Genomic DNA, 27,898 nt, shown 5'->3' on the forward strand with positions numbered 1-27,898 from the left:
CATACAGCTGCACCGTCACCAGGAGTGATATAAAGGAAAATAATACATACCAGTGTACAATATCTCCCAGTACAGCTGTATTGTCACCAGGAGGTATATAAAGGACAGTAATACATACCAGTGTAAGATATCTCCCAGTACAGCTGTATTGTCACCAGGAGTGATATAAAGGACGGTAATACATACCAGTGTAGGATATCTTCCAGTACAGCTGTATTGTCACCAGTAGGGATATAAAAAACAGTAATACATACCAGTATAGGATATCTCCCAGTACAGCTGCACTGTCCCCAGGAGGGATATAAAGGACAGTAATACATACCAGTGTAGGACATCTCCCAGTACACCTTCATTGTCACCAGGAGGGATATAAACAACAGTAATACATACCAGTGTAGGATATCTTCCAGTACAGCTGCATTGTCACCAGGAGTGATATAAAGGGACAGTAATACATACCAGTGTAGCATATCTCCCAGTACAGCTGCACTGTCACCAGGAGGGATATAAAGGACAGTAATACATACCAGTGTATGATATCTTCCAGTACAGCTGCATTGTCACTAGGATGGATATGAAGGACAGTAATACATACCAGTGTAGGATATCTCCCAGTACAGCTGAATTGTCACCTGGAGAGATATAAAGGACAGTAATACATACCAGTGTAGAATATCTTCCAGTACAGCTGCCCTGTCACCAGGATGGATATAAAGGACTGTGATACATACCAGTGTAGGATATCCTCCAGTACAGCTGCATTGCCACCAGGAGGGATATAAAGGGCAGTAATACATACCAGTGTAGGATATCTTCCAGTACAGCTGCTCTATCACCAGGAAGGATATAAAAGACAGTAATACATACCAGTGTATGATATCTCCCAGTACAGCTTTATTGTCACCAGCAGGGATATAAAGGACAGTAAAGCATACCAGTGTAGGATATATTCCAGTAGAGCAGCATTGTCACAAGGAGGGATATAAAGGAATGTAATACATAAGGGATACGTCCCTAAACTTTGGAAAATCTCCCACATTATTCCTCTTCATAATGGTGGAAATTCAACTGATATTTCCAACTACCGCCCTATTGCTCTACTCTCTCCCTTATCTAAGACTATGGAAAGATGTATACACAAGCAACTGCTTGACCATCTTCTTCAAAATAACTTACTCTCTAATACCCAACACGGTTTTAGACCTTTCCATAGTACCACCACTGCCCTCCTCTCCTTTACAGACACTATCAACAAAAATCGTAACCAAAACACCCTTTCCTCAGCACTTTTCTCAGACCTGTCCAAGGCTTTTGACATGGTCAACCACCAAATACTCATACACATTCTTCAATCTTTGTCACTTGAAATTCAACCTATTAACTGGTTTAAATCCTACTTAAATAATAGACATCAAGCAGTACTCTGGAACTCCACTCTATCTTCCCAGCTACCAGTTAACATTGGTGTCCCCCAAGGGTCCATTCTGGGCACCCTTCTATTCTCTTTATTTATCAATGACCTCCAACAAGTAGTCCCTCAAGATACATGCATACAATACGCAGATGATTCTACACTAATTTGCTCAGCAAAATCTGTCTCTGAACTTCACTCCCTTACTCAACACATTTTTAATTCTGTAGAAGAATGGTTTTCTCAACGCTGTCTCCTATTAAACCCAAAAAAAAACAAACTCCTCCTCTTCACACCTTCCAGTAAATCTCCCCACATAGACTTTACAATAACATCTAAAAATGCCACACCTATATCACAAGATTATATTACTAATCTACTAGGCGTTACCATTGACAACAGCCTTAACTTCGATACCCACATAAGCAACACTTTGAAAGATATTCATAAAAAAATAGGCTCTCTTTACAAAATCAAATCTTTCCTCACTCCAGGATCTAGAACAACTATTGCCCACTCACATCTTATCTCACCCCTTCTCTATGCCTCACCCACTTATACTAACTTATCAAAAAAGAATCTGTTGAAGCTAGAAAACTCCTACCACAGCATAGCCAGATTTGCTACAGGCAACCCTTTTAGAACCCACCACTGTACTAATCTAAAACAACTAGGTTGGCTAGAATTTCAGCAACAACTAAAAATTAATCAACTAGCCATAACCTATCAACTTCTATATCAACCTGACAAAACACCTATACTATCTACTCTTATTCACCCCTACAACAACCTAAACTCCCTAAGATCAGCACAGAAACTTCTTGTAAATATTGACAAAGCAAACAACAAATCTGGAGACTCCCTCTTTTCTAACACTATTGGAAAATACTGGAACCTCCTCCCCTATGAACTTTCTTCTATTCCCTCAAAATCTCTCTTTAAAAAGAAACTTAAACTCTACCTTAAATCACAATGTCTGGGACCCTGTAGTAATCCTGACTAACTTTAGCCTCCAACACCTGACTACTTTCTACATCTTTTTGACCACTGTATCTACCTCATATTTACATCCACTGATTCTATATCTCCTTCTCACTATCTACATACAGGTATTTATATATATATATATATATATATATATATATATATATATATAGATATATATATATATATATTTATATATATATTTATATATACATATATAATTATTTCTATATATATATGTATTCTTTCCACTTCTTATACCACATGATATACTAACATATCTGCCAGGCTTCTTCATACTATCCTGTATCCACTATTACTATACATTATGCTAGTATTCACCATAAATACCACTTTAAGCAATATTTTGTAATAATATTCTTATCTAAATGTTCTACTTTCTGCAATTTGTACTTTATAACTTTGTCACCAGCTAAAATGTTATCTTTATTTGCCTATGTTCATGTACTGCTGTAAAGTTTTTTCACATGTTTTTTTTTAGTGTAATTTCATTTTGAATATTGGAGCTTACGTCTCCGGGCCTCTACTGAAAATGGACATATATCCAGCTAGACTAGCCCGGTCAACAAATGTAAAATAAAATAAAATACATACCAGTGTAGGATATCTCTCTGTACAGATGCATTGTCAGCAGGAGGGATAAAAAGGACAGTAATACATACCAGTGTAGGATATCTCCCAGTACATCTGTATTGTCACCAGGAGGGATAAAAAGGACAGTAATACATACCAGTGTAGGATATCTCCCAGTATAGATGCATTATCCCAGGAGTGATATAAAGGGCAGTAATACATGGCAGTGTTGGATATCTTCCAGTACAGCTGCATTGTCACCAGTAGTGATATAAAGGGCAGTGATACATAACAGTGTAGGATATCTCCCAGTACAGCTGCACTGTCACCAGGAGGGATATAAAGGATAGTAATACATACCAGTGTAGGATATCTCCCAGTACATCTGCATTGTCACCAGGAGGGATATAAAGGACAGTAATACATACCAGTGTAGGATATCTCCCAGTACAGCTGCACTGTCACCAGGAGGGATTTGAAGGACAGTAATACATACTAGTGTAGGATATCTCCCAGTATAGCTGTATTGTCACCAGGAGGGATATAAAGGACAGTAATACATACCAGTGTAGGATATATCCCAGTACAGCTGTATTGTCACAAGGAGTGATATAAAGGACGGTAATACATACCAGTGTAGGATATCTTCCAGTAGAGCTGCACTGTCTCCAGGAGGGATTTAAAGGACAGTAATACATACCAGTGTAGGATATCTCCCAGTATAGCTGCACTGTTACCAGGAGGGATATAAAAGACAATAATACATACCAGTGTAGGATATCTCCCAGTACAGCTGAATTGTCCCCAGGAGGTATATAAAGGACAGTAATACATACCAGTGTAGGATATCTCCCAGTACAGCTGCACTGTCACCAGGAGGGATATAAAGGACAGTAATACATACCATTGTAGGATATCTCCCAGCATAGCTGCATTGTCACCAGGAGGGTTATAAAAGGAAGTAATACATACCAGTGTAGGATATCTCCCAGTATATCTGCATCGTCACCAGGAGGGATGTGAAGGACAGTAATACAAAGCAGTGTAGGATATCTTCCAGTACATCTGCATTGTCAACAGGAGGGATGTGAAGGACAGTAATACATACCAGTGTAGGATATCTTACAGTACAGCTGCATTGTCACCAGGAGTGATATAAAGGGCAGTAATACATACCAGTGTAGGATATCTTCCAGTACAGCTGCATTGTCACCAGGAGGGATATAAAGGGTAGCACTACATTCCAGTGTAGGACGTCTTCCAGTAAAGCTGCACTGCCACCAGGAGTAATACAAAGGACACTAATACATACCAGTGTGGGATATCTCCCAGTACAGCTGCACTGTCACCAGGAGGGATATCAAAGACACTAATACATACCAGTGTAGGATATCTCCGGGTACAGCTGCACTGTCACCAGGAGTGATATAAAGGGCAGTAATACATGACAGTGTTGGATATCTTCCAGTACAGCTGCATTGTCACCAGTAGTGATATAAAGTGCAGTGATACATACCAGTGTAGGATATCTCCCAGTACAGCTGCACTGTCACCAGGAGGGATATAAAGGATAGTAATAAGTACCAGTGTAAGATATCTCCCAGTACAGCTGTATTGTCACCAGGAGGGATATAAAGTATAGTAACATGTACCAGTGTAGGATGTCTCCCAGTACAGCTGCATAGTCGCCAAGAGGGATATAAAGGGCAGTAATACATACCAGTGTAGGATGTCTCCCAGTACAGCTGCACTGTCACCAGGAGGGATATAATGGACAGTAATACATACCAGTGTAGGATATCTCCCAGTGCAGCTGCATTTTCACCAGGAGGGATATAATGGAAAGTAATACATACCAGTGTAGGATATCTTCCAGTACAGCTGCAATGTCACCAAAAGGGATGTAAAGGACAATAATACTTACCAGTGTAAGATATCTCTCAGTACAGCTGAATTGTCACCAGGAGGATATAAAGGACAGTAATACATACCATTATAGGATATGTCCCAGTACAGCTGTTGTCACCAGGAGGGATATAAAGGACAGTAATACATACCAGTGTAGAATATCTTCCAGTGCAGCTGCATTATCACCCAGATGGATATAAATGACACTGATACATACCAGTGTAGGATATCTCCGAGTACAGCTGCACTGTCACCAGGAGGGATATAATGGACAGTAATACATACCAGTGTAGGATATCTCCCAGTACAGCTGCATTTTCACCAGGAGGGATATAAAGGAAAGTAATACATACCAGTGTAGGATATCTTCCAGTACAGCTGCAATGTCACCAAAAGGAATGTAAAGGACATTAATACATACCAGTGTAAGACATCTCTCAGTACAGCTGAATTGTCACCAGGGGGGATATAAAGGACAGTAATACATACCAGTGTAGGATATCTCCCAGTACAGCTGTATTGTCACCAGGAGGGATATAAAGGACAGTAATACATACCAGTGTAGAATATCTTCCAGTACAGCTGCATTCCCACCCAGATTGATATAAAGGACACTAATACATACCAGTGTAGGATATTTCCCAGTACAGCTGCACTGTCAACAGGAGGGATATAAAGGACAGTATTACATACCAGTGTAGGATATCTTCCAGTACAGCTGCATTGTCACCAGGAGGGATATAAAGGACAATAATACATACCAGTGTAGGATATCTTCCAGTACAGCTGCACTGTCACCAGGAGTGATATAAAGGACAGTAATACATACCAGTGTAGGATATCTCCCAGTACACCTGCATTGTCACCAGGAGGGATATAAAGGACAGTAATACATACCGGTGTATGATATTTTCCAGTACAGCTGCATTGTCACCAGGAGGGATATAAAGGGCAGTAATGCATACCAGTGTAGGACATCTCCCAGTACATCTGCACTGTCACCAGGAGTAATACAAAGGACACTAATACATACCAGTGTGGGATATCTCCCAGTACAGCTGCACTGTCACCAGGAGGGATATAAATGACTCTAATACATACCAGTGTAGGATATCTCCCAGTACAGCTGCACTGTCACCAGGAGTGACATAAAGGGCAGTAATACATGACAGTGTTGGATATCTTCCAGTACAGCTGCATTGTCACCAGTAGTGATATAAAGGGCAGTGATACATACCAGTGTAGGATATCTCCCAGTACAGCTGCACTGTTACCAGGAGGGATATAAAGGATAGTAATACATACCAGTGTAGGATATCTCCCAGTACAGCTGCAGAGTCACCAGGAGGGATATAATGGACAGTAACACATACCAGTGTAGGATGTCTCCCAGTACAGCTGCAATGTCACCAAAAGGGATGTAAAGGCCAGTAATACATACCAGTGTAAGATATCTCTCAGTACAGCTGAATTGTCACCAGGAGGGATATAAAGGGCAGTAATACATACCAGTATAGGATATGTCCCAGTACAGCTGTATTGTCACCAGGAGGGATATAAAGGACAGTAATACATACCAGTGTAGCATATCTTCCAGTACAGCTGCATTCTCACCCGGATGGATATAAAAGACACTAATACATACCAGTGTAGGATATCTCCGAGTACAGCTGCACTGTCACCAGGAGGGATATAATGGACAGTAATACATACCAGTGTATGATATCTTCCAGTACAGATGCATTGTCACCAGGAGGGATATAAAGGACAAGAATACATACCAGTGTAGGATATCTTCCAGTACAGCTGCACTGTCACCAGGAGTGATATAAAGGACAGTAATACATACCAGTGTAGGATATCTCCCAGTACACCTGCATTGTCACCAGGAGGGATATAAAGGACAGTAATACATACCGGTGTATGATATTTTCCAGTACAGCTGCATTGTCACCAGGAGGGATATAAAGGGCAGTAATGCATACCAGTGTAGGACATCTCCCAGTACATCTGCACTGTCACCAGGAGTAATACAAAGGACACTAATACATACCAGTGTGGGATATCTCCCAGTACAGCTGCACTGTCACCAGGAGGGATATAAATGACTCTAATACATACCAGTGTAGGATATCTCCCAGTACAGCTGCACTGTCACCAGGAGTGACATAAAGGGCAGTAATACATGACAGTGTTGGATATCTTCCAGTACAGCTGCATTGTCACCAGTAGTGATATAAAGGGCAGTGATACATACCAGTGTAGGATATCTCCCAGTACAGCTGCACTGTTACCAGGAGGGATATAAAGGATAGTAATACATACCAGTGTAGGATATCTCTCAGTACAGCTGTATTGTCACCAGGAGGGATATAAAGTATAGTAATACATACCAGTGTAGGATATCTCCCAGTACAGCTGCAGAGTCACCAGGAGGGATATAATGGACAGTAACACATACCAGTGTAGGATGTCTCCCAGTACAGCTGCAATGTCACCAAAAGGGATGTAAAGGCCAGTAATACATACCAGTGTAAGATATCTCTCAGTACAGCTGAATTGTCACCAGGAGGGATATAAAGGGCAGTAATACATACCAGTATAGGATATGTCCCAGTACAGCTGTATTGTCACCAGGAGGGATATAAAGGACAGTAATACATACCAGTGTAGCATATCTTCCAGTACAGCTGCATTCTCACCCGGATGGATATAAAAGACACTAATACATACCAGTGTAGGATATCTCTGAGTACAGCTGCACTGTCACCAGGAGGGATATAATGGACAGTAATACATACCAGTGTATGATATCTTCCAGTACAGCTGCATTTTCACCAGGAGGGATATAAAGGAAAGTAATACATACCAATGTAGGATATCTTCCAGTACAGCTGCAATGTCACCAAAAGGGATGTAAAGGACAGTAATACATACCAGTGTAAGATATCTCTCAGTACAGCTGTATTGTCACCAAGAGGGATATAAAGGACAGTAATACATACCAGTGTAGAATATCTTCCAGTACAGCTGCATTCTCATCCAGATTTATATAAAGAACACTAATACATACCAGTGTAGGATATCTCTCTGAGTACAGCTGCACTGTCACCAGGAGGGATATAATGGACAGTAATACATACCAGTGTGTGATATCTTCCAGTACATCTGCATTGTCACCAGGAGGGATATAAAGGATAAGAATGCATACCAGTATAGGATATCTACCAGTACAGCTGTATTGTCACCAGGAGGGATATAAAGGACAGTAATACATGACAGTGTAGGATATCTCCCAGTAGCTGCACTGTCACCAGGAGGGATATAAAGGGCACTAATACATGCCAGTCTAGGATATCTCCCAGTACAGCTGTATTGCCACCAGGAGGGATGTAAAGGACAGTAATACATATAAATGTAGGATATCTCCCAGTACAGCTGCACTGTCACCAGCAGGAATATAAAGGACAGTAATACATTCCAGAGTATGATATCTTCCAGTACAGCTGCATTGTCACCAGGAGGGTTATAAAGGGCAGTAATACATAACAGTGTACAATATCTTCCAGTACAGCTGCATTGTCACCAGGAGGGATATAAAGGACAATAATACATACCAGTGTAGGATACATCCCAGTACAGCTGTATTGTCACCAGGAGGGATATAAAGGACAGTAATACACACCAGTGTAGGATATCTCCCAGTACAGCTGTATTGTCACCAGAAGGGATATAAAGGACACTAATACATGTCAGTGTAGGATATCTCCCAGTACAGCTGTATTTTTATCAGGAGTGATATAAAGGACAGTAATACATACCAGTGTAGGATATCTCCCAGTACAGCTGCACTTTCACCTGCAGGGATATAAAGGACAGTAATACATACCAGTGTAGGATATCTCCCTGTACAGCTACATTGTCACTAGGTGGAATATAAAGGGCAGTAAAACATTCCACTGTAGGATATCTCCAAGTGCAGCTGCGCTGTCACGAGGAGGGATATAAAGGACAGTAATACATACCAGTGCAGGATATCTTCCAGTACAGCTACATTGTCACCAGGAGGGATATAAAGGACAGTAATACATACCAGTGTAGGATATCTCCCTGTATAGCTGTATTATCACCAGGAGGGATATAACGGGCAGTAATTCATACCAGTGTAGGATATCTCCCAGTACAGCTTCATTGTCACTAGGAGGGATGTAAAGGACAGTAATACATACCAGTGTAGAATATCTCCCAGTACAGCTGTATTGTCACCAGGGGGAATGTAAAAGACAGTAATAAATACCAGTGTAGGATATCTCCCAGTACAGCTGCATTGTCACCAGCAGGGATATAAAGGGACAGTAATACATACCAGTGTAGGATATCTTCCAGTACAGCTGCACTGTCACCAGGATGGATATAACGGATAGTAATACATACCAGTGTAGGATATCTCCTAGTACAGCTGTATTGTCACCAGGAGGGATGTGAAGGACAGTAATACATACCGGTGTAGAATATTTTCCAGTACAGCTGCATTGTCACCAGCAGGGATATAAAGGACAGTAATACATACCAGTGTAGGATATCTTCCCATACAGCTGCATTGTCACCAGCAGGGATATAAAGGGCACTAATACATACCAGTGTAGGATATCTCCCAGTACAGCTGCACTGTCACCAGGATGGATATAACGGACAGTAATACATACCAGTGTAGGATATCTCCTAGTACAGCTGTATTGTCACCAGGAGGGATGTGAAGGACAGTAATACATACCGGTGTAGAATATCTTCCAGTACAGCTGCATTGTCACCAGGAGGGATATAAAGGGCAGTAATACATACCAGTGTAGGATATCTTCTAGTACAGCTGCATTGTCACCAGCAGGGATATAAAGGACAGTAATACATACCAGTGTAGGATATCTTCCAGTACAGCTGTATTCTCGCCAGGAGGGATATAAAGGATGCTAATATATGTTTGTTTATAATTGTTTATTTTGAGGAGATCAATTAGAAGCTCTGATGAACTCAGTTTTGGTGTCGGTTTGCTGTGAGGGGAAATGTGGTAGGTATTGGGAAATATTAAAGCAACACCACCCCCACTTTTCCTCTTTATACAGTCATTATGGATGATATTACATTCAGGAGGTATAACTTCAGTGTCATGTATGCTGTGTTTAAGCCAAGTTTCAGTTACAGTAAGAACATCAGGCTTACTTTGGGTAATCTAGGCATGTAGTTCAGTAGTTTTATTTCTTATACTGCTAATATTTATTGCAGCAAAAATTATATCACCAGGGTTGGGGACTGGCTGTTGGGTTACAGAAGTGTGTGGGAGAGAAGTATATTTGTGTTCATCGTGATAGGTGGGACCACGATTAGGGTGTATATGTCTTCATGGAAGGATTTCAGTCTCTTAGGGAATTATGCATACTTGTTTTTGAAGAGGATTCTTGCACTTAATTTTGTTTTGGGTTGAGTTCAAGTGCAGTTAATTTGCTTATATTTGGAATAAAGATGAGGGGCAATATTAAATAGGTTTGGTGCAATGTGTGGAGGGTGTAAAGAGGAAGTATGGATAGGTGGTTGGGACAGAGCTGGAGAGATGTTGTGATATATTATTGAGTTGTGGTAGGATGAAGGATGGCACCGTAGGAGGAGGAGAACAGAGGATAAGCTGAAGAGTAACATAATTAAGGACAGGAAGCTGTGTTTTATAAATGTCAGGTGGTGGGGATGTAGAAAGGAAGAAGGAAACAAGACGCTGCAGGGCCATACGAGATTCAATGATGGTGGGTTCTGAGAGCTGGAAGAGGACAGGTAAGGAGGAAGTACTTTCAATAAGAGAAGCAATTTAGGTTATCCTGGTACCTTCTTTAGAATGTAAGGATTTAATGTTCAGCCCTAGCTGACTTAAGGCACTATACCCTATGAAAAATTAAATAAACAAGTGCATTTGGGCATCAATTTTCTTTGTTGTAAATGAAAGGCAGATTCATTAACAGACACCAAACTTATTCCTGCTGATGAGCTGTGACAGGCAACTGCAGTGAAATCAATGTAAACATTTCTCACGGCAATCTATTCGGCATCTATAGTGCCAGACTCACCAGTGTTTTGGGACTTCAGGTTTTCATAGATTGTTCATAAATTGAGACATCTATTACTGTCCATATCATGGGTGATTTATTTATTAACTCACTTTATTATTTAATTTAGTTATTAGAAATGTATTAATAGGGTAGTCTTACTGAGCCATGGCCCAGTTTAGGTGAGAACTGGGAGGTTAACTTTCCCTCACTTAATAAGTATGAATACATAAGTACCATTATAAAATTTTTCAACATTATTAGGACATAAGCACTCAGTTATCAGATAATAAAATAAAAACATGGGTTATAGCCCTTTGCTTTACAGGACACCTAAATATCAGTATTTAGTACAACATGTTGATTCCTTTGGGGAGATAAAGTATTAGTTGGCAATCTGTACACATGTTAAAAAACAATAAGTGAGCTTGCGAAGATGTTAAGGTATGGGTGTAACTCATTTCTCTAATTTGAATAGGAAAGGAATTCAATAAGGTGGGTATTGTGCCTAGTTTCAGCAGCTTTGTAAGGTGTCATCGGGGTTCAAAGAAAGAGGCTTCATACAGCCCGCAGTCACCCATTGAATAAAACAAAAGGAAGTCATTAATGCACAACACTGTGTTCCTCACCAGTGCACCTGTTCCTTATATAGTAACAAACTCGCTCAGTCTTTGTACTTCCATAATATTTCTGTTACCCCTTATAGGTTCATAGGTGACTACTAGGTTAACTACCCTGAATGGCCATCATTAAGCCTATCCAATAACCTGAGGTCAGAATCAAACACTGTACCTTGTGTCTATGAGGCAAAGACATTAAGTATTATTCTAAACCTACCCCCACCCCCACTTCTAAAGCTATTCAGTTTGTGGGTACACTGCCTCATTTTACTTCTAGAGACAAATATCAAAAGGCCAAGGAGGAGTTAATTTGACTGATAAATGACCGGTCTAGTGCTTAACAAATCACTTACCATGTACTTTCTTCCCCCTCAAACTTTTAGCCAGGAAACCTGGAGATCCTCCAATAGTAACAGCTCCCATTTTACCCAAATTTGCCACCCACATCCCTTGACTTTTGTGGAAGACAGTACAATCTTGTGTGATGTCATCTTTGACTTATTGACAGGGACTTCATATATGTATATAGCTTCTCAGAGATTTTTCACATCTTGTATTTTTTTCTCACAGATATGGTGATCTTTGAGCCTCATTTTAGAGATGAATATTGTTCAACTCTCAATGAAACATTGTTTCATGACTATTTAAGATTTATTTTTGTTTTGATAATATTAAAGAAATTGCAACTAAACTAAATCATGATTTCTGAAGCCACAAACTGATGAAGGATTAACAGATTAATTTATTAAGTAGTAAATTTCACTGATGATTATGTTGGTCTTGCAGTTAATTAACCACTATGGGGTAATGGAACACAAAGGAAAACCAGTGAGGGGCAGACGAAGGAAAAAAGGATGAAAAGAAAGAAAGGGAAACCATGAGGCAAGTATGAGAGAGAACGACTGAAACTGGTGTCACCAAAAGTGTCACAGGGTGACATACTGTCACTAGAAGTCCAGGGGGTGACGGACTGTCACTACAAGTGCAGAAAGTAATAGACTGGCACTAGAAGTGCAGGGGTTACACATTGTCACTAGAGGTACATGAGTGACAGACTTTCACTACAAGCATAGGGTGTGATGGATTGTCACTAAAAGTGCTGGGGATGATTACTGTCAGTTGAAGTACAGGGGGTGACAAACTGTCACTAGAAGTTCAGTAGGTGACAGACTGTTACTAGAAGTGCAGGGGGTGACATACTGTCACTACAAGTATAGGGTGTGATGGATTGTCACTAAAAATGCAATAATTTTCTTGGGTGGCAAAAGCCATGGTACATTTTTAGCTAGGCTTATATAGGCCCTAGGGCTAATAGCCTAGTATCTACCTATGAACCTATAAACTAGAAGTACAGAGGGTGATGGACTGTTGCTAGAAGTGCAGGGGCTGATGGATTGTGAAGTGCAGGGGGTGACATAATGTCACTAGAAGTACAGGGAGTGATGGGCTGTTGCTAGAAGTACAGGGTCATGATGGACTATCACTAGAAATGCAGGGGGTGACATACTGTCACTAGAAGTACAGAGGGGGATGGACTGTCACTAGAAGTGCCAGAAGACTGGAGAACAGCAAGTGCAGTACCTTTGTATAAGAAAGGAGCAGAAGACAATGCAAGGAACTACAAGCTTGTTAAACAACAAGAGCAAGGAAAGTCATGGAGAGAATCCTGAGAGAAAGTCTGGCAGAGAGCAGCAATCTTCAAGACAGAAAGCAAGATAAGTTCATGGCAGGAAACACCTGCCAGCTACATCTGATGCAGTTTTTATGATTGAGTTAAGGGTGAACTTGGCAGGCAAATACAGGTAGAGATAGTTTACCTTGATTTCCAGGAAGACATTTGACTCTATCCTACACAGGATGTTGAGAGAAAAATGAAAGGGTTGCGATAGCTGCACAATTAAATAGCAAGACGCAGACAGCTGCAATGAGAGAGACAATGCAAGAATTAGGGAAGTAACTATTAGAATAGAATAGGGACTGTTCTGGGTAAAGTACTCTTCAGTGCATTTATCTTAAACATATCTTTTATCCAACCGGTGGATACATTGTTATAAGAAAAGCGAAGCCCGGTTCTGAACTGTCTGCAAGCACAAACAGCTAAAGTTAACTTTGAACCTAACATCACTCTAAGTATTCAGCTGTGGTACCACCTTTATCTTTTATCCAACCGGTGGATACATTGTTATAAGAAAAGCGCAGTCTGGGTCTGAACTGTCTGCAAACACAAATAGCTAAAGTTAACTTTGAGTATGTGTCTACCTGTTTGTGCCAATATTCATTATCCCCTGGAGAGCTCTCTGCTTTGGCTTGTAAGCAGCCCCACCCCCCACACATACACACACTCATCTTCCATTTTCTCTTTTATTCCCCTCTGTTAGCAAATAGTATCCATAACTGATCAAATACTGTGTGTTTGTTAATTTAAATTGAGACCACAGTAGCCTACTGATACAAGGTTATCCTGTTTTTCCACCTGAGAAATGGTTAAGAAATGACTTACAGCTTCAGAGCAGTCCTTGGTCAATTCTGATTGTTTCTTTAACACAAACTTGTCTTTGCTTTGGCTCATTAGCAGCAGTACAAAAGAACTGCCTGCTCACACCCTTGTTCTCCCCCTCCCCCTTCCCTGTTTATTACCTTAAGCTAATCCCAAAGTTAATAAATATTACCTGTGGCAGGCACCATTTTTAAACTACAACCACCCTTTGAGCACCTTATGCTCAGCCCAGCCATAAAACTTACTAAAACTGCCTGAACTGCGGCACAGCTAACTGATATTTTGTGGAAATGCAGGGTACCTACCTGACTCTCCACATTCACTATCATATGTTCTTTTATCAGTTTACTCTGTTACCTGATTGTTTCCTGCACGCTTTGCTCCCCACCCTGCCCCTTATTACCTCCCTCCCCCAGTGGTCCTACCTTTATTACACACGCAAACCCCTCCCATCTTTCCAAAAGCCAACCACGGCACTAAACCCAACACTCCCTCCTCCATCTTCCCACTACTATCACTCCTCCTCAGCTAACATGTATAAGCATACCATACCTATGCTCACTGCATGCACTCTCCTTGCATATCTTACATCCTACCAAAACTCCATCATTCCCCCACTCAACCACTACCACTGTACTACTAGTCACATGACCACTCATGTCTCACCCTTACTCAGCACCCCTCCCAGCAACTCAAGAACCATACCTATGCACCCTCCACATATTTTATCAACTATATTACTCAAACATAATGCATCCCTACAACTTAACATAGTAACCCTCCCACCATACCTATTACCCACAGAGCACAATTATAAAGTTTCCCTTATAAACAAACACATTCAAAAACTGAGAAAACTAATAACCTCATGCATATCAAAACTAGCCCTAAGTGGAGACATCCACCCCAACCCTGGCCCTACCATCTCCAACCCCACTCCTCATAATCAGACTAGAAACCACAACTTCTCCCAAATAACAGACAATAGAAAGCCAAGTGACTTCTTTCTACTAAGCCTAAATATTAGAAGTATATCCAACAAGGTCCATGAACTCCATGCCGCCATAGACTTCTACTCCCCAGATATAGTCATCCTGACAGAAACCTGGTTAAAACCTCACATTACCAGTGAGCAAATCCTCCCTACCGGTTACAGCATACTAAGAGTAGACTGGCTAAACAAGAAAGGAGGCGGTGTAGCTATAATATTTAAACAGCATCTAAACATCCAGATCTTAAAATCATCAGCACCACAAATAAGCAATGAAGAAATAATATATAGTAACCTCAAAATAAGCCAAAATAAAACCATCAACACAACTGGATGCTACTTCCCACCTGGCCAAAACATCCCTTCACTAGAAAACCTCCTCAGCTGGTCTACCCACCATCTCTCCCAAGAAACTATAATTTTAGGTAATTTCAATATTGACTGGCAATCCTGTTCTGACAACCATCCAACCCATCATCTAAACCTTCATGGCTTCACCCAACTAGTTCAGTCACCAACCAGGATAAATAAAAACTCTAACAAGCACACTACCCTGGATTGGATACTAGTCAGTAAGAGCCCCAGTCATATATAACAGACTACTTATCAGATAGCCCCAGTGATCACTCCCCAACATTCCTACTCAAAAAACACCTATACCAAGCTAAACCTGTCATCTACTGTAAAATACGTAAAAAAACTAAACTTTAACCCACTCACATTCATCTCATCCCTCAAAGAATGTAACTGGCATCTTCTAAAGTACATCAGTCTTGATGACGCAGTTGAATTTTTTAATACTACCTTCCTGAGCATCCTTAATTACCATGCCCCCATAAGACTTTCCAGAACCAAAGCTCAACCCTCTGCTTGGCTACAGAAAACCACTAAGTCAGAAATGAAAAACAGGGATAAAGCCTGGGAGCACTGACACAAAACCAAAACCCCCTCAACTAGACAGAAATTCCTAGAACTATGCAATAGAGTCAAAAAGCTAATAAAACAGGACAAATTCCAATACTACCAGTCTGCCTTACATTTCTGACAAACAATTCTGGTCCTCCATAAACTCCATCCTCCACCCAGGTAAAATCAGTACCCCTCCTCCTAACATCCCTCACTCCTCCGAAAATATTTCTATCTCATTCAACACACACTTCACACAAACCATACTATCACTAACTAGACAACACAACCCCCTCTCCTCCAACCCACACCTTCAACTAATAATCTCCCCACTGTCTTCTCTTTTTCTCCTGTTCCTAACTTCAACATAAAAAAACTCTTAGCTAAACTTAAGCCCACCAAATTAGCAGCAGACAACCTCCCAAGTGAATACCTACAAATCACAGCTGATGCTCTGGCCTACCCAGTATCAATCTTGATTAACCGATCTCTGTCAGAAAGTTACGTTCCCACACTATGGAAAGTATCATATATAATTCCCCTCCACAAAGGCGGCCCCTCCACAGAACTAACCAATTACCACCACATAGCTATTCTCTCTCCACTCTGCAAAATACTAGAGAGATGCATTCACTCTCAGGTCTCAGACTACCTCCTTTCCAATACTCAGCATGGTTTCCGACCAAACCATAGCACCAACACTGCCTTACTCTCCTTTACTAACACTATCCTTCAGCATAAAAACAATGGCTATCTCTCCTCTGCTACTTTCCTAAACCTATCTAAAGCATTTGACATGGTCCCACACAAACAAATCATCTCTGTCCTCAATAACCTATCCTTCTCTCAATCAGTCACCAACTGGTTTCAGAGTTACCTGTCTGACCGCCAACAATCCGTTGTATGGCAGAATGATATATCTCCCCAACTACCTGTCTTTAAAGGGGTTCCCCAAGGATCCATCCTTGGACCCCTACTCTTCTCTATTTTCACCAATAATCTAGCCTCTGCCACCAAACATTGCACACTCATACAATACGCAGATGATGCAACTATCATCTGCTCAGCCCAGTCCCTACACAAACTGCAAAATGTCACACAGGAAGCCTTTCCTCTGTTGAAACTTGATTATCTGATGCCCAATTAATACTCAACCCAAACAAAACTAAACTACTCATTTTCCAAACCAGCAAATATACTCAAAACAACTCTCACCTTAAAACAAGAAACCAGGGTAAACACGCTCGTACAGAAAAACACCCGCGTTAATAACTTTTAAACGCACTTGAAAATAAACGTTTTTCATTTCACTAATAGTAAAACTTCTTCAAAAAGTATTTAGACATTTAAAAGTACTGATGACTCAGTCCTTAAATAAACTTTGGTTGAATTTGGCGCCGAAAAAACCTCAAAACATACCACGCCTTCTTAAAGCAATAAAGTTAAAATACATTATCTTTCACAACACTGAAATCGTCTCTAGTTATGTTAACATACTAAGAATTATTATAAATTATACATGGATGGATTCGAGAAGCATACAACATAAAAACACACTGCATCTGATTAAAAACTACCCATTTAAAAACTCATTAAAAATTCACTGATTATTAAATAAACTACCAACTAAATAAATTGATTGAATTTAATATAAATTATTTCTATACTAAACTTGATATGAATATCATATAAACATATTTGTAAATCTTATATTTAAACATATAATTTGTCTGCAAGCACGAATTTAATAACCATTTACTTATGCTGATATGTTAGAAACTGTCTATATCTTCCTAACATCATATTAAAATATTAACTATAAAATATAAAATATAATATATAAAAAATATATATATATATAATTAAACGCACATGTTTTTCCTGGCATTAATGATAAATGTTCCATTATGTGTTTGTTAAAACTGAGAAATTTAGATAGGTAGAAGTAAAGTACCTGGAAATTATATACATTTTTAGAAATTATATATATATATTTTTTTTATATATTATATTTTATATTTTATATTTTTACTATTAGTGAAATGAAAAACGTTTATTTTCAGGTGCGTTTAAAAGTTATTAAAGTGGGTGTTTTTCTGTACGAGCATGTTTACCCTGGTTTCTTGTTCGCAAGTTGGATTGTGTTTTTAACTCTCACTTTAACATCACAGCAAAAGACAACATCACTATACACCTAACAGAACACCAAATTGTTAGGAGTGGAAATAGACAATAAACTAAAATTTGACATTCACATATCCAAGGCCATAAAAAAGTCCACAAAAAACTAGGAGCGTTATACAGAAATAAGCAACATCTCACCAAAGTAGCAAAGATTTTAGTAGCAAATACCCACCTTATCTCCACCCTACTTTATGCCTCTCCAATATATACCAACCTAAGGCAATGCGATCTAAACAAGCTAGAGACCTGCTACAACAAAATCGCCAAATTCGCCACAAGGGCATCCTACCATAGTCACCATGTGTCTCACTTGCTGAACTGGGCTGGCTTGAACTCCCTCGCCTTCTTCAATGGTATCAACTCACACTCATCCACAAACTAGTAAACCATCCACTAAATGTCCCATCCCTCCAGAATCTACTCCAACCCTATCACACCACCAGACCACTAAGACCCAGCAACAAAAATCCCATGCAGGTCACTAAAGGCAATAACTCTGCTGGTGAAGCACTATTCCCTTGCACCATAGCCAAATTATGGAACTCCCTCCCACCCACAATTACTTCCATACCATCATGCACCCACTTCAAAACTTTACTAAAAGCACACCTAAAAACATGCTGGCTATGCCCTTACAACTCCCACTCTAATATCACCCACCCCATCCACCCACTACCTTTCTTTCCACCTAACTACCTTGATTATAGCAAGCTCAGATGCTCATAAGCCTAACTACTTATTATACAGCAAGAACTTCTTATTGTAACAATTGTTAATGTCTTATGTACTTCGCAGATGTTAAAGATTCTAGTTGTCTACTGATATACTATGTTTTTCATCTGTAACTATGTTTGTAATTGTTAATTGCTATGTTCAAATTGTTAATTGCTATGTAAATCCAATGTAACTACTGTCTGTATATTTTAACTGTGGAGCTTATCTCCCCGGGCCTCTGCTAAAAATGGACCTACATCCAGTCGGACACTCCAGGTCAACAAATGTAAATAAATAAATAAATAAATTTCTAACAATATAAAAACAAAACACTGCTAATAATCTGGCTGAGGAAGAGGTAAGAGCATCTTTAAACTAAGAGTCAAAATGAAACTAATTGTGGGAAGGAATGTATGAGAGTGTATCACAAGTAAGTGATTCCAAGGGTAGTAAAAAAGCTTACATATCCAGATTTCTTGCTAGAAGCATAGAGGGTAGAAAACCCCTCCTAACAGCATATATTGTAGCACCTGACACTGCACACACTGTAGTACCTAACACTGCATGCATTGTACTGGCTAAGACTGCACACATTGTAGTATCTAACACTGCATGCATTGTAGTACTTAACACTGCATACATTGTAGTATCTAACATTGCATGCATTGTAGTACCTAACACTGCATACAGTGTAGTACCTAACATTGCATGCACTGTAGTACCTAACACTCCATACATTGTAGAATCTAACATTGCATGCAGTGTAGTACCTAACACTGCATACATTGTAGTATCTAACATTTCATGCAATGTAGTACCTAACACTGCATACATTGTAGTATCTAACATTGCAGGCACTGTATTACCTAACACTGCATACATTCTAGTACCTAACACTGCACACATTGTAGTATCTAACATTGCAGGCACTGTAGCACCTAACACTGCATACATTGTAATATCTAACATTGCATGTATTGTAGTACCTAACACTGCAAACATTGAAGTATCTAACATTGCATGCATTGTAATACCTAACATTGCATACACTGTAGTGTCTAACATTGCATGCACTATAGTACCTACCACTACACACATTGTTGTACCTAACAGTGCATACATTGTAGCACCTAGTCATTTATGTTGAGTTTATGCCAAGTTTCAGTGACAATGAGAACATCAGGCTTATGTTGGGTAATACAGGCTTTAGTACCTAACACTGCATACATTGTATATCTAAAATTGTATACACTGTAGTACCTAACACTACACACATTGTAGTATCTAACATTGCATGCATTGTAGTACCTAACACTGCATACATTGTAGTAGCTAACATTGTATGCACTGTAGTACTTAACACTGCATACATTGTAGTATCTAACACTGCATGCACTGTAGTACCTAACACTGCACACAGTGTAGTATCTAACATTGCATGCATTGTAGTACCTAACACTGCATACACTGTAGTGCCTAACATTGCATGCGCTGTAGTACCTAACACTGCATACATTGTAGTATCTAACATTGCATGCAATGTAGTACCTAACACTGCACACACTGTAGTATCTAACATTGCCTGCATTGTAATACCTAATGTGGCGTACATTGTAGTATCTAACATTGTATGCATTGTAGTACCTAACACTGCATACATTGTAGCATCTAACATTGCATGCATTGTACTACCTAACACTGCATACATTGTTATACCTAACATAGCATGGACTGTAGTACCTAACAGTGCATACATTGTAGTATCTAACATTGCATGCACTGTAGTACCCAACACTGCATATACTTTAGTACCTAACATTGCATGCATTGTAGTACCTAACACTGCATACATTATAGTATCTAACATTGCATGCACTCTAGTACCTAACACTCCATACATTGTAGTATCTAACACTGCATACACTGCAGTACCTGCATGCTCTGTAGTACCTAACACTGCATAAATTATAGTATCTAACATTGCATGCAATGTAGTACCTAACACTACATGCATTGTAGTATCTAACATTGAATGCATTGTAGTACCTAACACTGCATACATTGTAGTATCTAACATTGAATTCAGTGTAGTACCTAACACTACATGCACTGTGGTATCGAACATTGACTGCATTGTAGTACCTAACACTGCATACATTATGATATCTAACATTGCATGCACTTTAGTACCTAACACTGCACACAATGTAGTATCTAACATTGCATGCATTGTAGTACCTAACACTGCATACATTGTAGTATCTTACATTGCATGCACTGTAGTATCTAACACTGCATACATTGTAGTATCTAACCTTACATGCACTGTAGAACCTAACACTGAACACATTGTAGTATCTAACATTGCATGCACTGTAGTACCTAACACTGCACACATTGTAGTACCTAACACTGCATACATTGTAGCATCTAACATTGCATGCATTGTACTACCTAACACTGCATACATTGTTATACCTAACATAGCATGCACTGTAGTACCTAACAGTGCATACATTGTAGTATCTAACATCGCATGCACTGTAGTACCTAACACTGCATACATTGTAGTATCTAACATTGCATGCAATGTAGTACCTAACACTGCACACATTGTAGTATCTAACATTGTCTGCATTGTAATACCTAATGTGGCGTACATTGTAGTATCTAACATTGTATGCATTGTAGTACCTAACACTGCATACATTGTAGCATCTAACATTGCATGCATTGTACTACCTAACACTACATACATTGTTATACCTAACATAGCATGCACTGTAGTACCTAACAGTGCATACATTGTAGTACCTAACATTGCATGCACTGTAGTACCTAACACTGCATACACTGTAGTATCTAACATTGCATGCACTGTAGTACCCAACACTGCATATACTGTAGTACCTAACATTGCATGCATTGTAGTACCTAACACTGCATACATTATAGTATCTAACATTGCATGCACTGTAGTACCTAACACTGCATACATTGTAGTATCTAACATTGCATGCACGGTAATACCCAACACTGCATATACTGTAGTACCTAACATTGCATGCATTGTAGTACCTAACACTGCATACATTATAGTATCTAACACTGCATACACTGCAGTACCTAACATCACATGCTCTGTAGTACCTAACACTGCATACATTGTAGTATCTAACATTGCATGCAATGTAGTACCTAACACTACACGCATTGTAGTATCTAACATTGAATGCATTGTAGTACCTAACACTGCATACATTGTAGTATCTAACATTGAATGCAGTGTAGTACCTAACACTACATGCACTGTGGTATCAAACATCGACTGCATTGTAGTACCTAACACTGCATACATTATATCTAACATTGCATGCACTTTAGTACCTAACACTGCACACAATGTAGTATCTAAAATTGCATGCACTGTAGTACCTAACACTGCATACACTGTAGTATCTTACATTGCATGCACTGTAGTATCTAACACTGCTTACATTGTAGTATCTAACCTTACATGCACTGTAGAACCTAACACTGAACACATTGTAGTATCTAACATTGCATGCACTGTAGTACCTAACACTGCACACATTGTAGTACCTAACACTGCATACATTGTAGTATCTAACATTGTATGCATTGTACTACCTAACACTGCATACATTGTAGTACCTAACATTGCATGCATTGTTGTACCTAACACTGCATACATTGTAGTACCTAACACTGCATACATTCTAGTACCTAACAGTGCACACATTGTAGGACTTAACACTTCATCTCTTGTTGCAGTTATCAGTGCACACATTGCAGCACATAACTGTAGATCACTCTGTATATTGAACCAAGTAAGCCACAGTAGCTAGACAGCACCTGCATATAAGTTACTAAGCATGTGCGAGATCAGTGCCATTTTCTGTAGTCAGCCAGTGTGAGTGTAAGCTTGAATGGAGATGCACATCTGAGTGTGTTAGAAGTGACAAGTCATTCATTCAGCAGATGAAGTATGAAGCATATGTACAAGTTACAGCTCCTGATGAGTGTATGTATAATAAACAACTTGAACACATACCCAGCCCCAGTCTCTCATTTGAATGCACAAGACATGTGATATGATGTCAGAATGGGATCCAAAGTTGAAGCAGCTCACAAACCATGAGGCGCGCAGTTAGAAGTGGAGCGATATGAAGGATTGAACTCCCAAACAGGTCAGCGGTTATTCAAAGTTACTTAAATTCATTTCAAGTGATTTTCTGTTGCCAAACACGTGACACAGCATTCAAAGTGTTCAAACTAATTCCCAAGATGCTCATACTGTCTGAGATAGTTAAATAATTAAAGTGTTTGAAATAATCTCTGAAGTCTTTAAAATGTTCAAGAAGGCTAAAATGTCCAATTTTTTTTTGCAATGTATGACTTTTTTGCAATAACTAAGACTTTTTGAAGTGTCCAAAATGTCTCCGGAGTGTTTGAGGTATTTGCATTGTTATAATAAAGCATTTTTAGAGGGATTGTTGCACTTGAGCAATATCACAAGTACCAGGTCTATACTTATGTTTAAAAGCAAGTTGTTGTTATGGCAGAGGGATGTTGCAGATCTGAACCACTGGTGTTTGATAATAATATTGCAAAGGATTGGTGAGTGTTTGAGCAAGAATAAGATATTTTCATACAGGCTGCATTTTCTGATAAAAACTCATGTGCAAGAGCATTTATGGTTTACTATCATATTTTCAAATTGACCTCCGTCCACTGCACTTTTGTTGAACACGGAAATTCAAAAACGGCAATGTCAAACACCAAAAGCCAACCTAGGAATGGGGTTTAACATGGGTCGAGATAGGGGAGAGGTTTGTAGTTCAGCAATAGCAGTGAACACTTATCTCAATCCATGTTAAAACTGTTCCTAGGTTGGCTTTTGGTGTTCGACATTACTGGTTTCGAATTTCTGTGTTCAACAACAGTGCAGTCAACGGAGGTCAATTCGAAAATATCATAGTAAACCGCATTTATACTTCTCAATTTAGCTGTCTCAGAGGCATTGAGCAAGAGCGTTCATTTGTGTATGCACTTGCTGTGTATACAGGGAAGGGGGAGAACCACCATACTGTCATATAGGCTGAAATGCAGGAAAACCATGAATGTTTAAAACGTAAAATTAGAGTAATGTGTAACTCTCAAATAAATATTACAATGGAAAGGCACAAATTTTACACAAGAAATCAAAAGCCTGGTGAAACTATTGTAGCATATGTTACTGACTCAAGAAATAAAGCAAAAAACATGCAGATTTGGTGATCTATGAGATGAATTGATAAAAGACCATGTTATATATGGTGTTAATGATGCAGTGAGAAAGGTTTTGCTTTGAGATAGTGAATTAACATTGAGCAAAGCCATTGAGATTTTTCAAATACATGAGATTACAGAAAAGCATGCAAATATGCTTACGAATGGGAAAACCATGCTTGCAGTATCTGCTAGTCCAAATGTTGATAGTATACAACAGCAGAAAGTCAAGATGAAAACGAAATATAAACCAAGAGGCAGTGTCACTCCCAGCCTCATTGTTAACTGTCGCAAATGTGGAGGCAGTCATGAACCTAAACGGGAAAAGTGTTTAGCATTGGGTCAGCAATATCACAAATGTAAAAAGTGACATCATTTCAAAAGGCTTTGCAAGTCTAATTTGACATAAATTTATGTTAAAAGAAAGTATCCAAAGAAGCAAGTAGATCAGACAGAGAGCTGTTAGCAAACTTTCTATGTTGATGGTGTCTCTGTGATCGATGAAACAGTTAATACAGTAGATTATCAGTTGTCAACAGAGTGAAATATTAATGTTTGCTAGAGTAAAAGCTGGTGAGAAACTTGATTCAACAAAGCATGCAAAACTAGTTCCTTATGGTGGTGAAGAGATTCAGACTGATGGTGCAGTAGTTCTTTCATGCTATCCTGCTGGAAAGAGCTATGAATTGCAGTTTTACATAGTCAAAAGACACCCACAGTCACTGTCAGGCCTCAAAGGCAGTCTGAGAATGGGACTGATTTCATTTAATAAAGAAGTCCACCATATCAGTCTGAACAACAACGACGGTTTTACACATAATACTTTTAGTGAATATGCTGATATTTTCAGAAGAGCTTGGCAAATGTCCAATCACATATTCGGGTTGCTATTATATGATTGAAGATGCATTCTTTCGAATGCGTCTTGATCAAATTTGAAAGCACGAAACAGCAAAAAAACGAAACAGCAAAATACCAAAACAGCATATACGTGATTTCTTTCCCTGGGAAAGAAATTGCTTGGCCGCCTCCACTACTTTGCCATTTTTGTCACTGTAGTGTGATCTGAGAGTTGGCTTGGTATATTTAAGTAGGGGGGTGAGGAGCACAGCCTCCCACATTGGGGGGTGTGGGGGGTGAAGCCCCTCACTTTATGTAATGTTCTAAAGTTGTTTTTTTTTTTTTTTTTTGTGGAACAGCGATTTTTTTTCCCTTGGAAAAAAATCACTGTTCTAACTGTTCGGGGTTGTAAGCTTTTGCTTACATGGGGTCGATAAATCAGCGTTCACTTTTTTAAGAGTTCACTGATTTAATATAGACCCACATATTCCATGAAGTTAAGCCATATAGCAAGTGCAGTTGTTAAACCAGCATGGAAGATTCCAGTAGCAATGCATAGCTCATAAGAAAAGCTCAGATGATATTCGAATATGTTTTGATCCAAGAGACTTAAACAAAGCACTTAAATATCCTCATCATCTGATGTGCACAGTAGAGGAAGTAGCCGCTCTCATGCTAAATTCCACAGTTTTTTCAGTCTTAGATGCAAAAAGCCCTTTTTGGCAAATTTCAATAGATCACAAATCCTCATTCTTATCTACAGTCATTACACCATTTGGTAGATACAGATTTTTGAGGATGCCATTTAGAAGCTATTCTGCCAGTGAAGTCTTTCAACGTGCCATGGAACAAATATTAGCTGGTTATCCATGTGCTATTATAGTGGACAACATTATTGTTGGAGGCAGTGGTGAAGATAAACATGATAGAAATCTCAGGAAAGTTTTAGGTCGTGCACGTGAAATAAATCTCAGACTGAATGTAAATTTAAACCAAAGGAAGTTACTTATGTGGGACATTTATTTACCAGTTCTGGCTTACAAATAGATACATCTAAGCAAACAGCAATTGTGGAAATGCCAGTTCCAGAGACTGTCACATGTTTACATAGTTTTCTAAGTATGGTAAACTATTTAGGAAAGTTCATCCCAGACTTGAGTGAGCTATCTGCACCATTACATGAGTTGACACAAAAAAATGTAAACTGCTCCTGGTTGGAACAACACCAAACAGCATTTGATATTCTGAAGAAGAAAATTACCAGTCCACCCACATTGACATAATTGTGATGCTTTGAGGTACAGCCTTGGTGCAGCATGTTTCAAGAAGGCATATCGGTAGCCTATGGGTCAAGAACTTTAACTCAAACAGAGACGCATTATGCACAAATAGAAAATGAACTTTTGGCAGTAGTGTTCACATGTTCGAAGTTCAATGATTATAGTTATGGTAGACCTATCCAAACAGAGGTTGCTCACCAACCACTAGTCACAATTTTGAAGAAGCAAGTGCACACAGTCCCAGCTCGATTGCAGCGCATGATGTTAAAATTGCAAAAGTACAATTTCAATATTGTTTACAAAAAGGGCAAACACTTGTACCTTCCAGATGCTTCGTCACATGCACTCACATGGATAACAAAACAGCATGAAAATAAAACAGCAGACTTTGAAGTCATGGAAGTCAGACATTTTTCGTCATTAAGGCTTGATGAACTAGAAATAACACAGATTCAGACCCAATTCTCCAGAGGCTGAAAAATGTTATCAGTCAAGGATGGCCAACATGACAAACCAGTTTACCTCTTGACATTCAGCAGGATTATCCTTACAGAGACAATCTCATGATGGAAGATGGAATCATCATGAAAGGCCCAGAAGTGGGAATTCCTAAAGCATTACAACAGGAATATATCAAAATGTTGCACTGTGGTCACTCAGGTACTGAATCAACCAAAGGAAGGGCAAGAAGCGGTGTATTTTGGCCTTTTATGTTCAAAGATATAGAGAAGGAAACTCTAGCATGTTCAATTTACATCACCAAACTGCATCAGCAAAAAGAACCGCCTCAGCTACACCATATTCCTGAATTGCCATGGTCAACGGCTGCTACGGATATTTTTGTATGGAATGGTCATCATTACTTAGTGTTAGTAGACTGTTACTCAAATTAGTTTGAAATTGACCTGCCTCCTAATTTGATGCCCAGCGCAGTCATTACAAAATTGAAGAGACATTTTTCTGTCTATGGTAGTCCACGCAAAGTCACGTCTGAAAATGGTGCACAGTTTACTAGTCAGCAGCTCAAGGAATTTGCTGAGTCTTGGGACTTTGTTCGTATTACCAGTAGCCCTGAGTATCCACAAGCCAATGGGTTGGATGGATGTGCAGTTCAGAGTGCAAAGCACTTGTTAGAGAAATCCAAGAGAGATGGCACTGATGTTTTCCTAAACTTAGTCAATCTCAGAAACATTCTTCGAGACAATTTGCTTGGTTCACCTGCTCAAAGATTGATGCCCAAACAGACATGAACAACTCTTCCAATCCACAAACAATTGCTAGCACCAAACGCAAAGAACAATAGAGTGGTCAATGCTCAAATTCTGAGAAAACGTCAGTCACAAAAGTTGTACTATGATAAAACCAATTAATCCTTTCTACCATTGCTGCAAGAAGTGAGAATGCAAACATCCAAAGGTCATGATCATGTAGGAATTGTGAAGGACATTTGTGAGGAACCAAGATCTTACATCATACGATCTGAAGGAATGTATTACAGAAGGAATCACAGACATATACTACCTGTCTCAGAACCAGTGCCTCAGCAGATTGCCTGTGCCAATGATTCTAATTTCCAGAGTGACTTGAC

Source organism: Protopterus annectens, chromosome 10.part0 (genome assembly GCF_019279795.1).
Source record: "Protopterus annectens isolate FY-2018-M chromosome 10.part0, PAN1.0, whole genome shotgun sequence".
Classification (NCBI taxonomy): Eukaryota; Metazoa; Chordata; order Ceratodontiformes; family Protopteridae; genus Protopterus; species Protopterus annectens.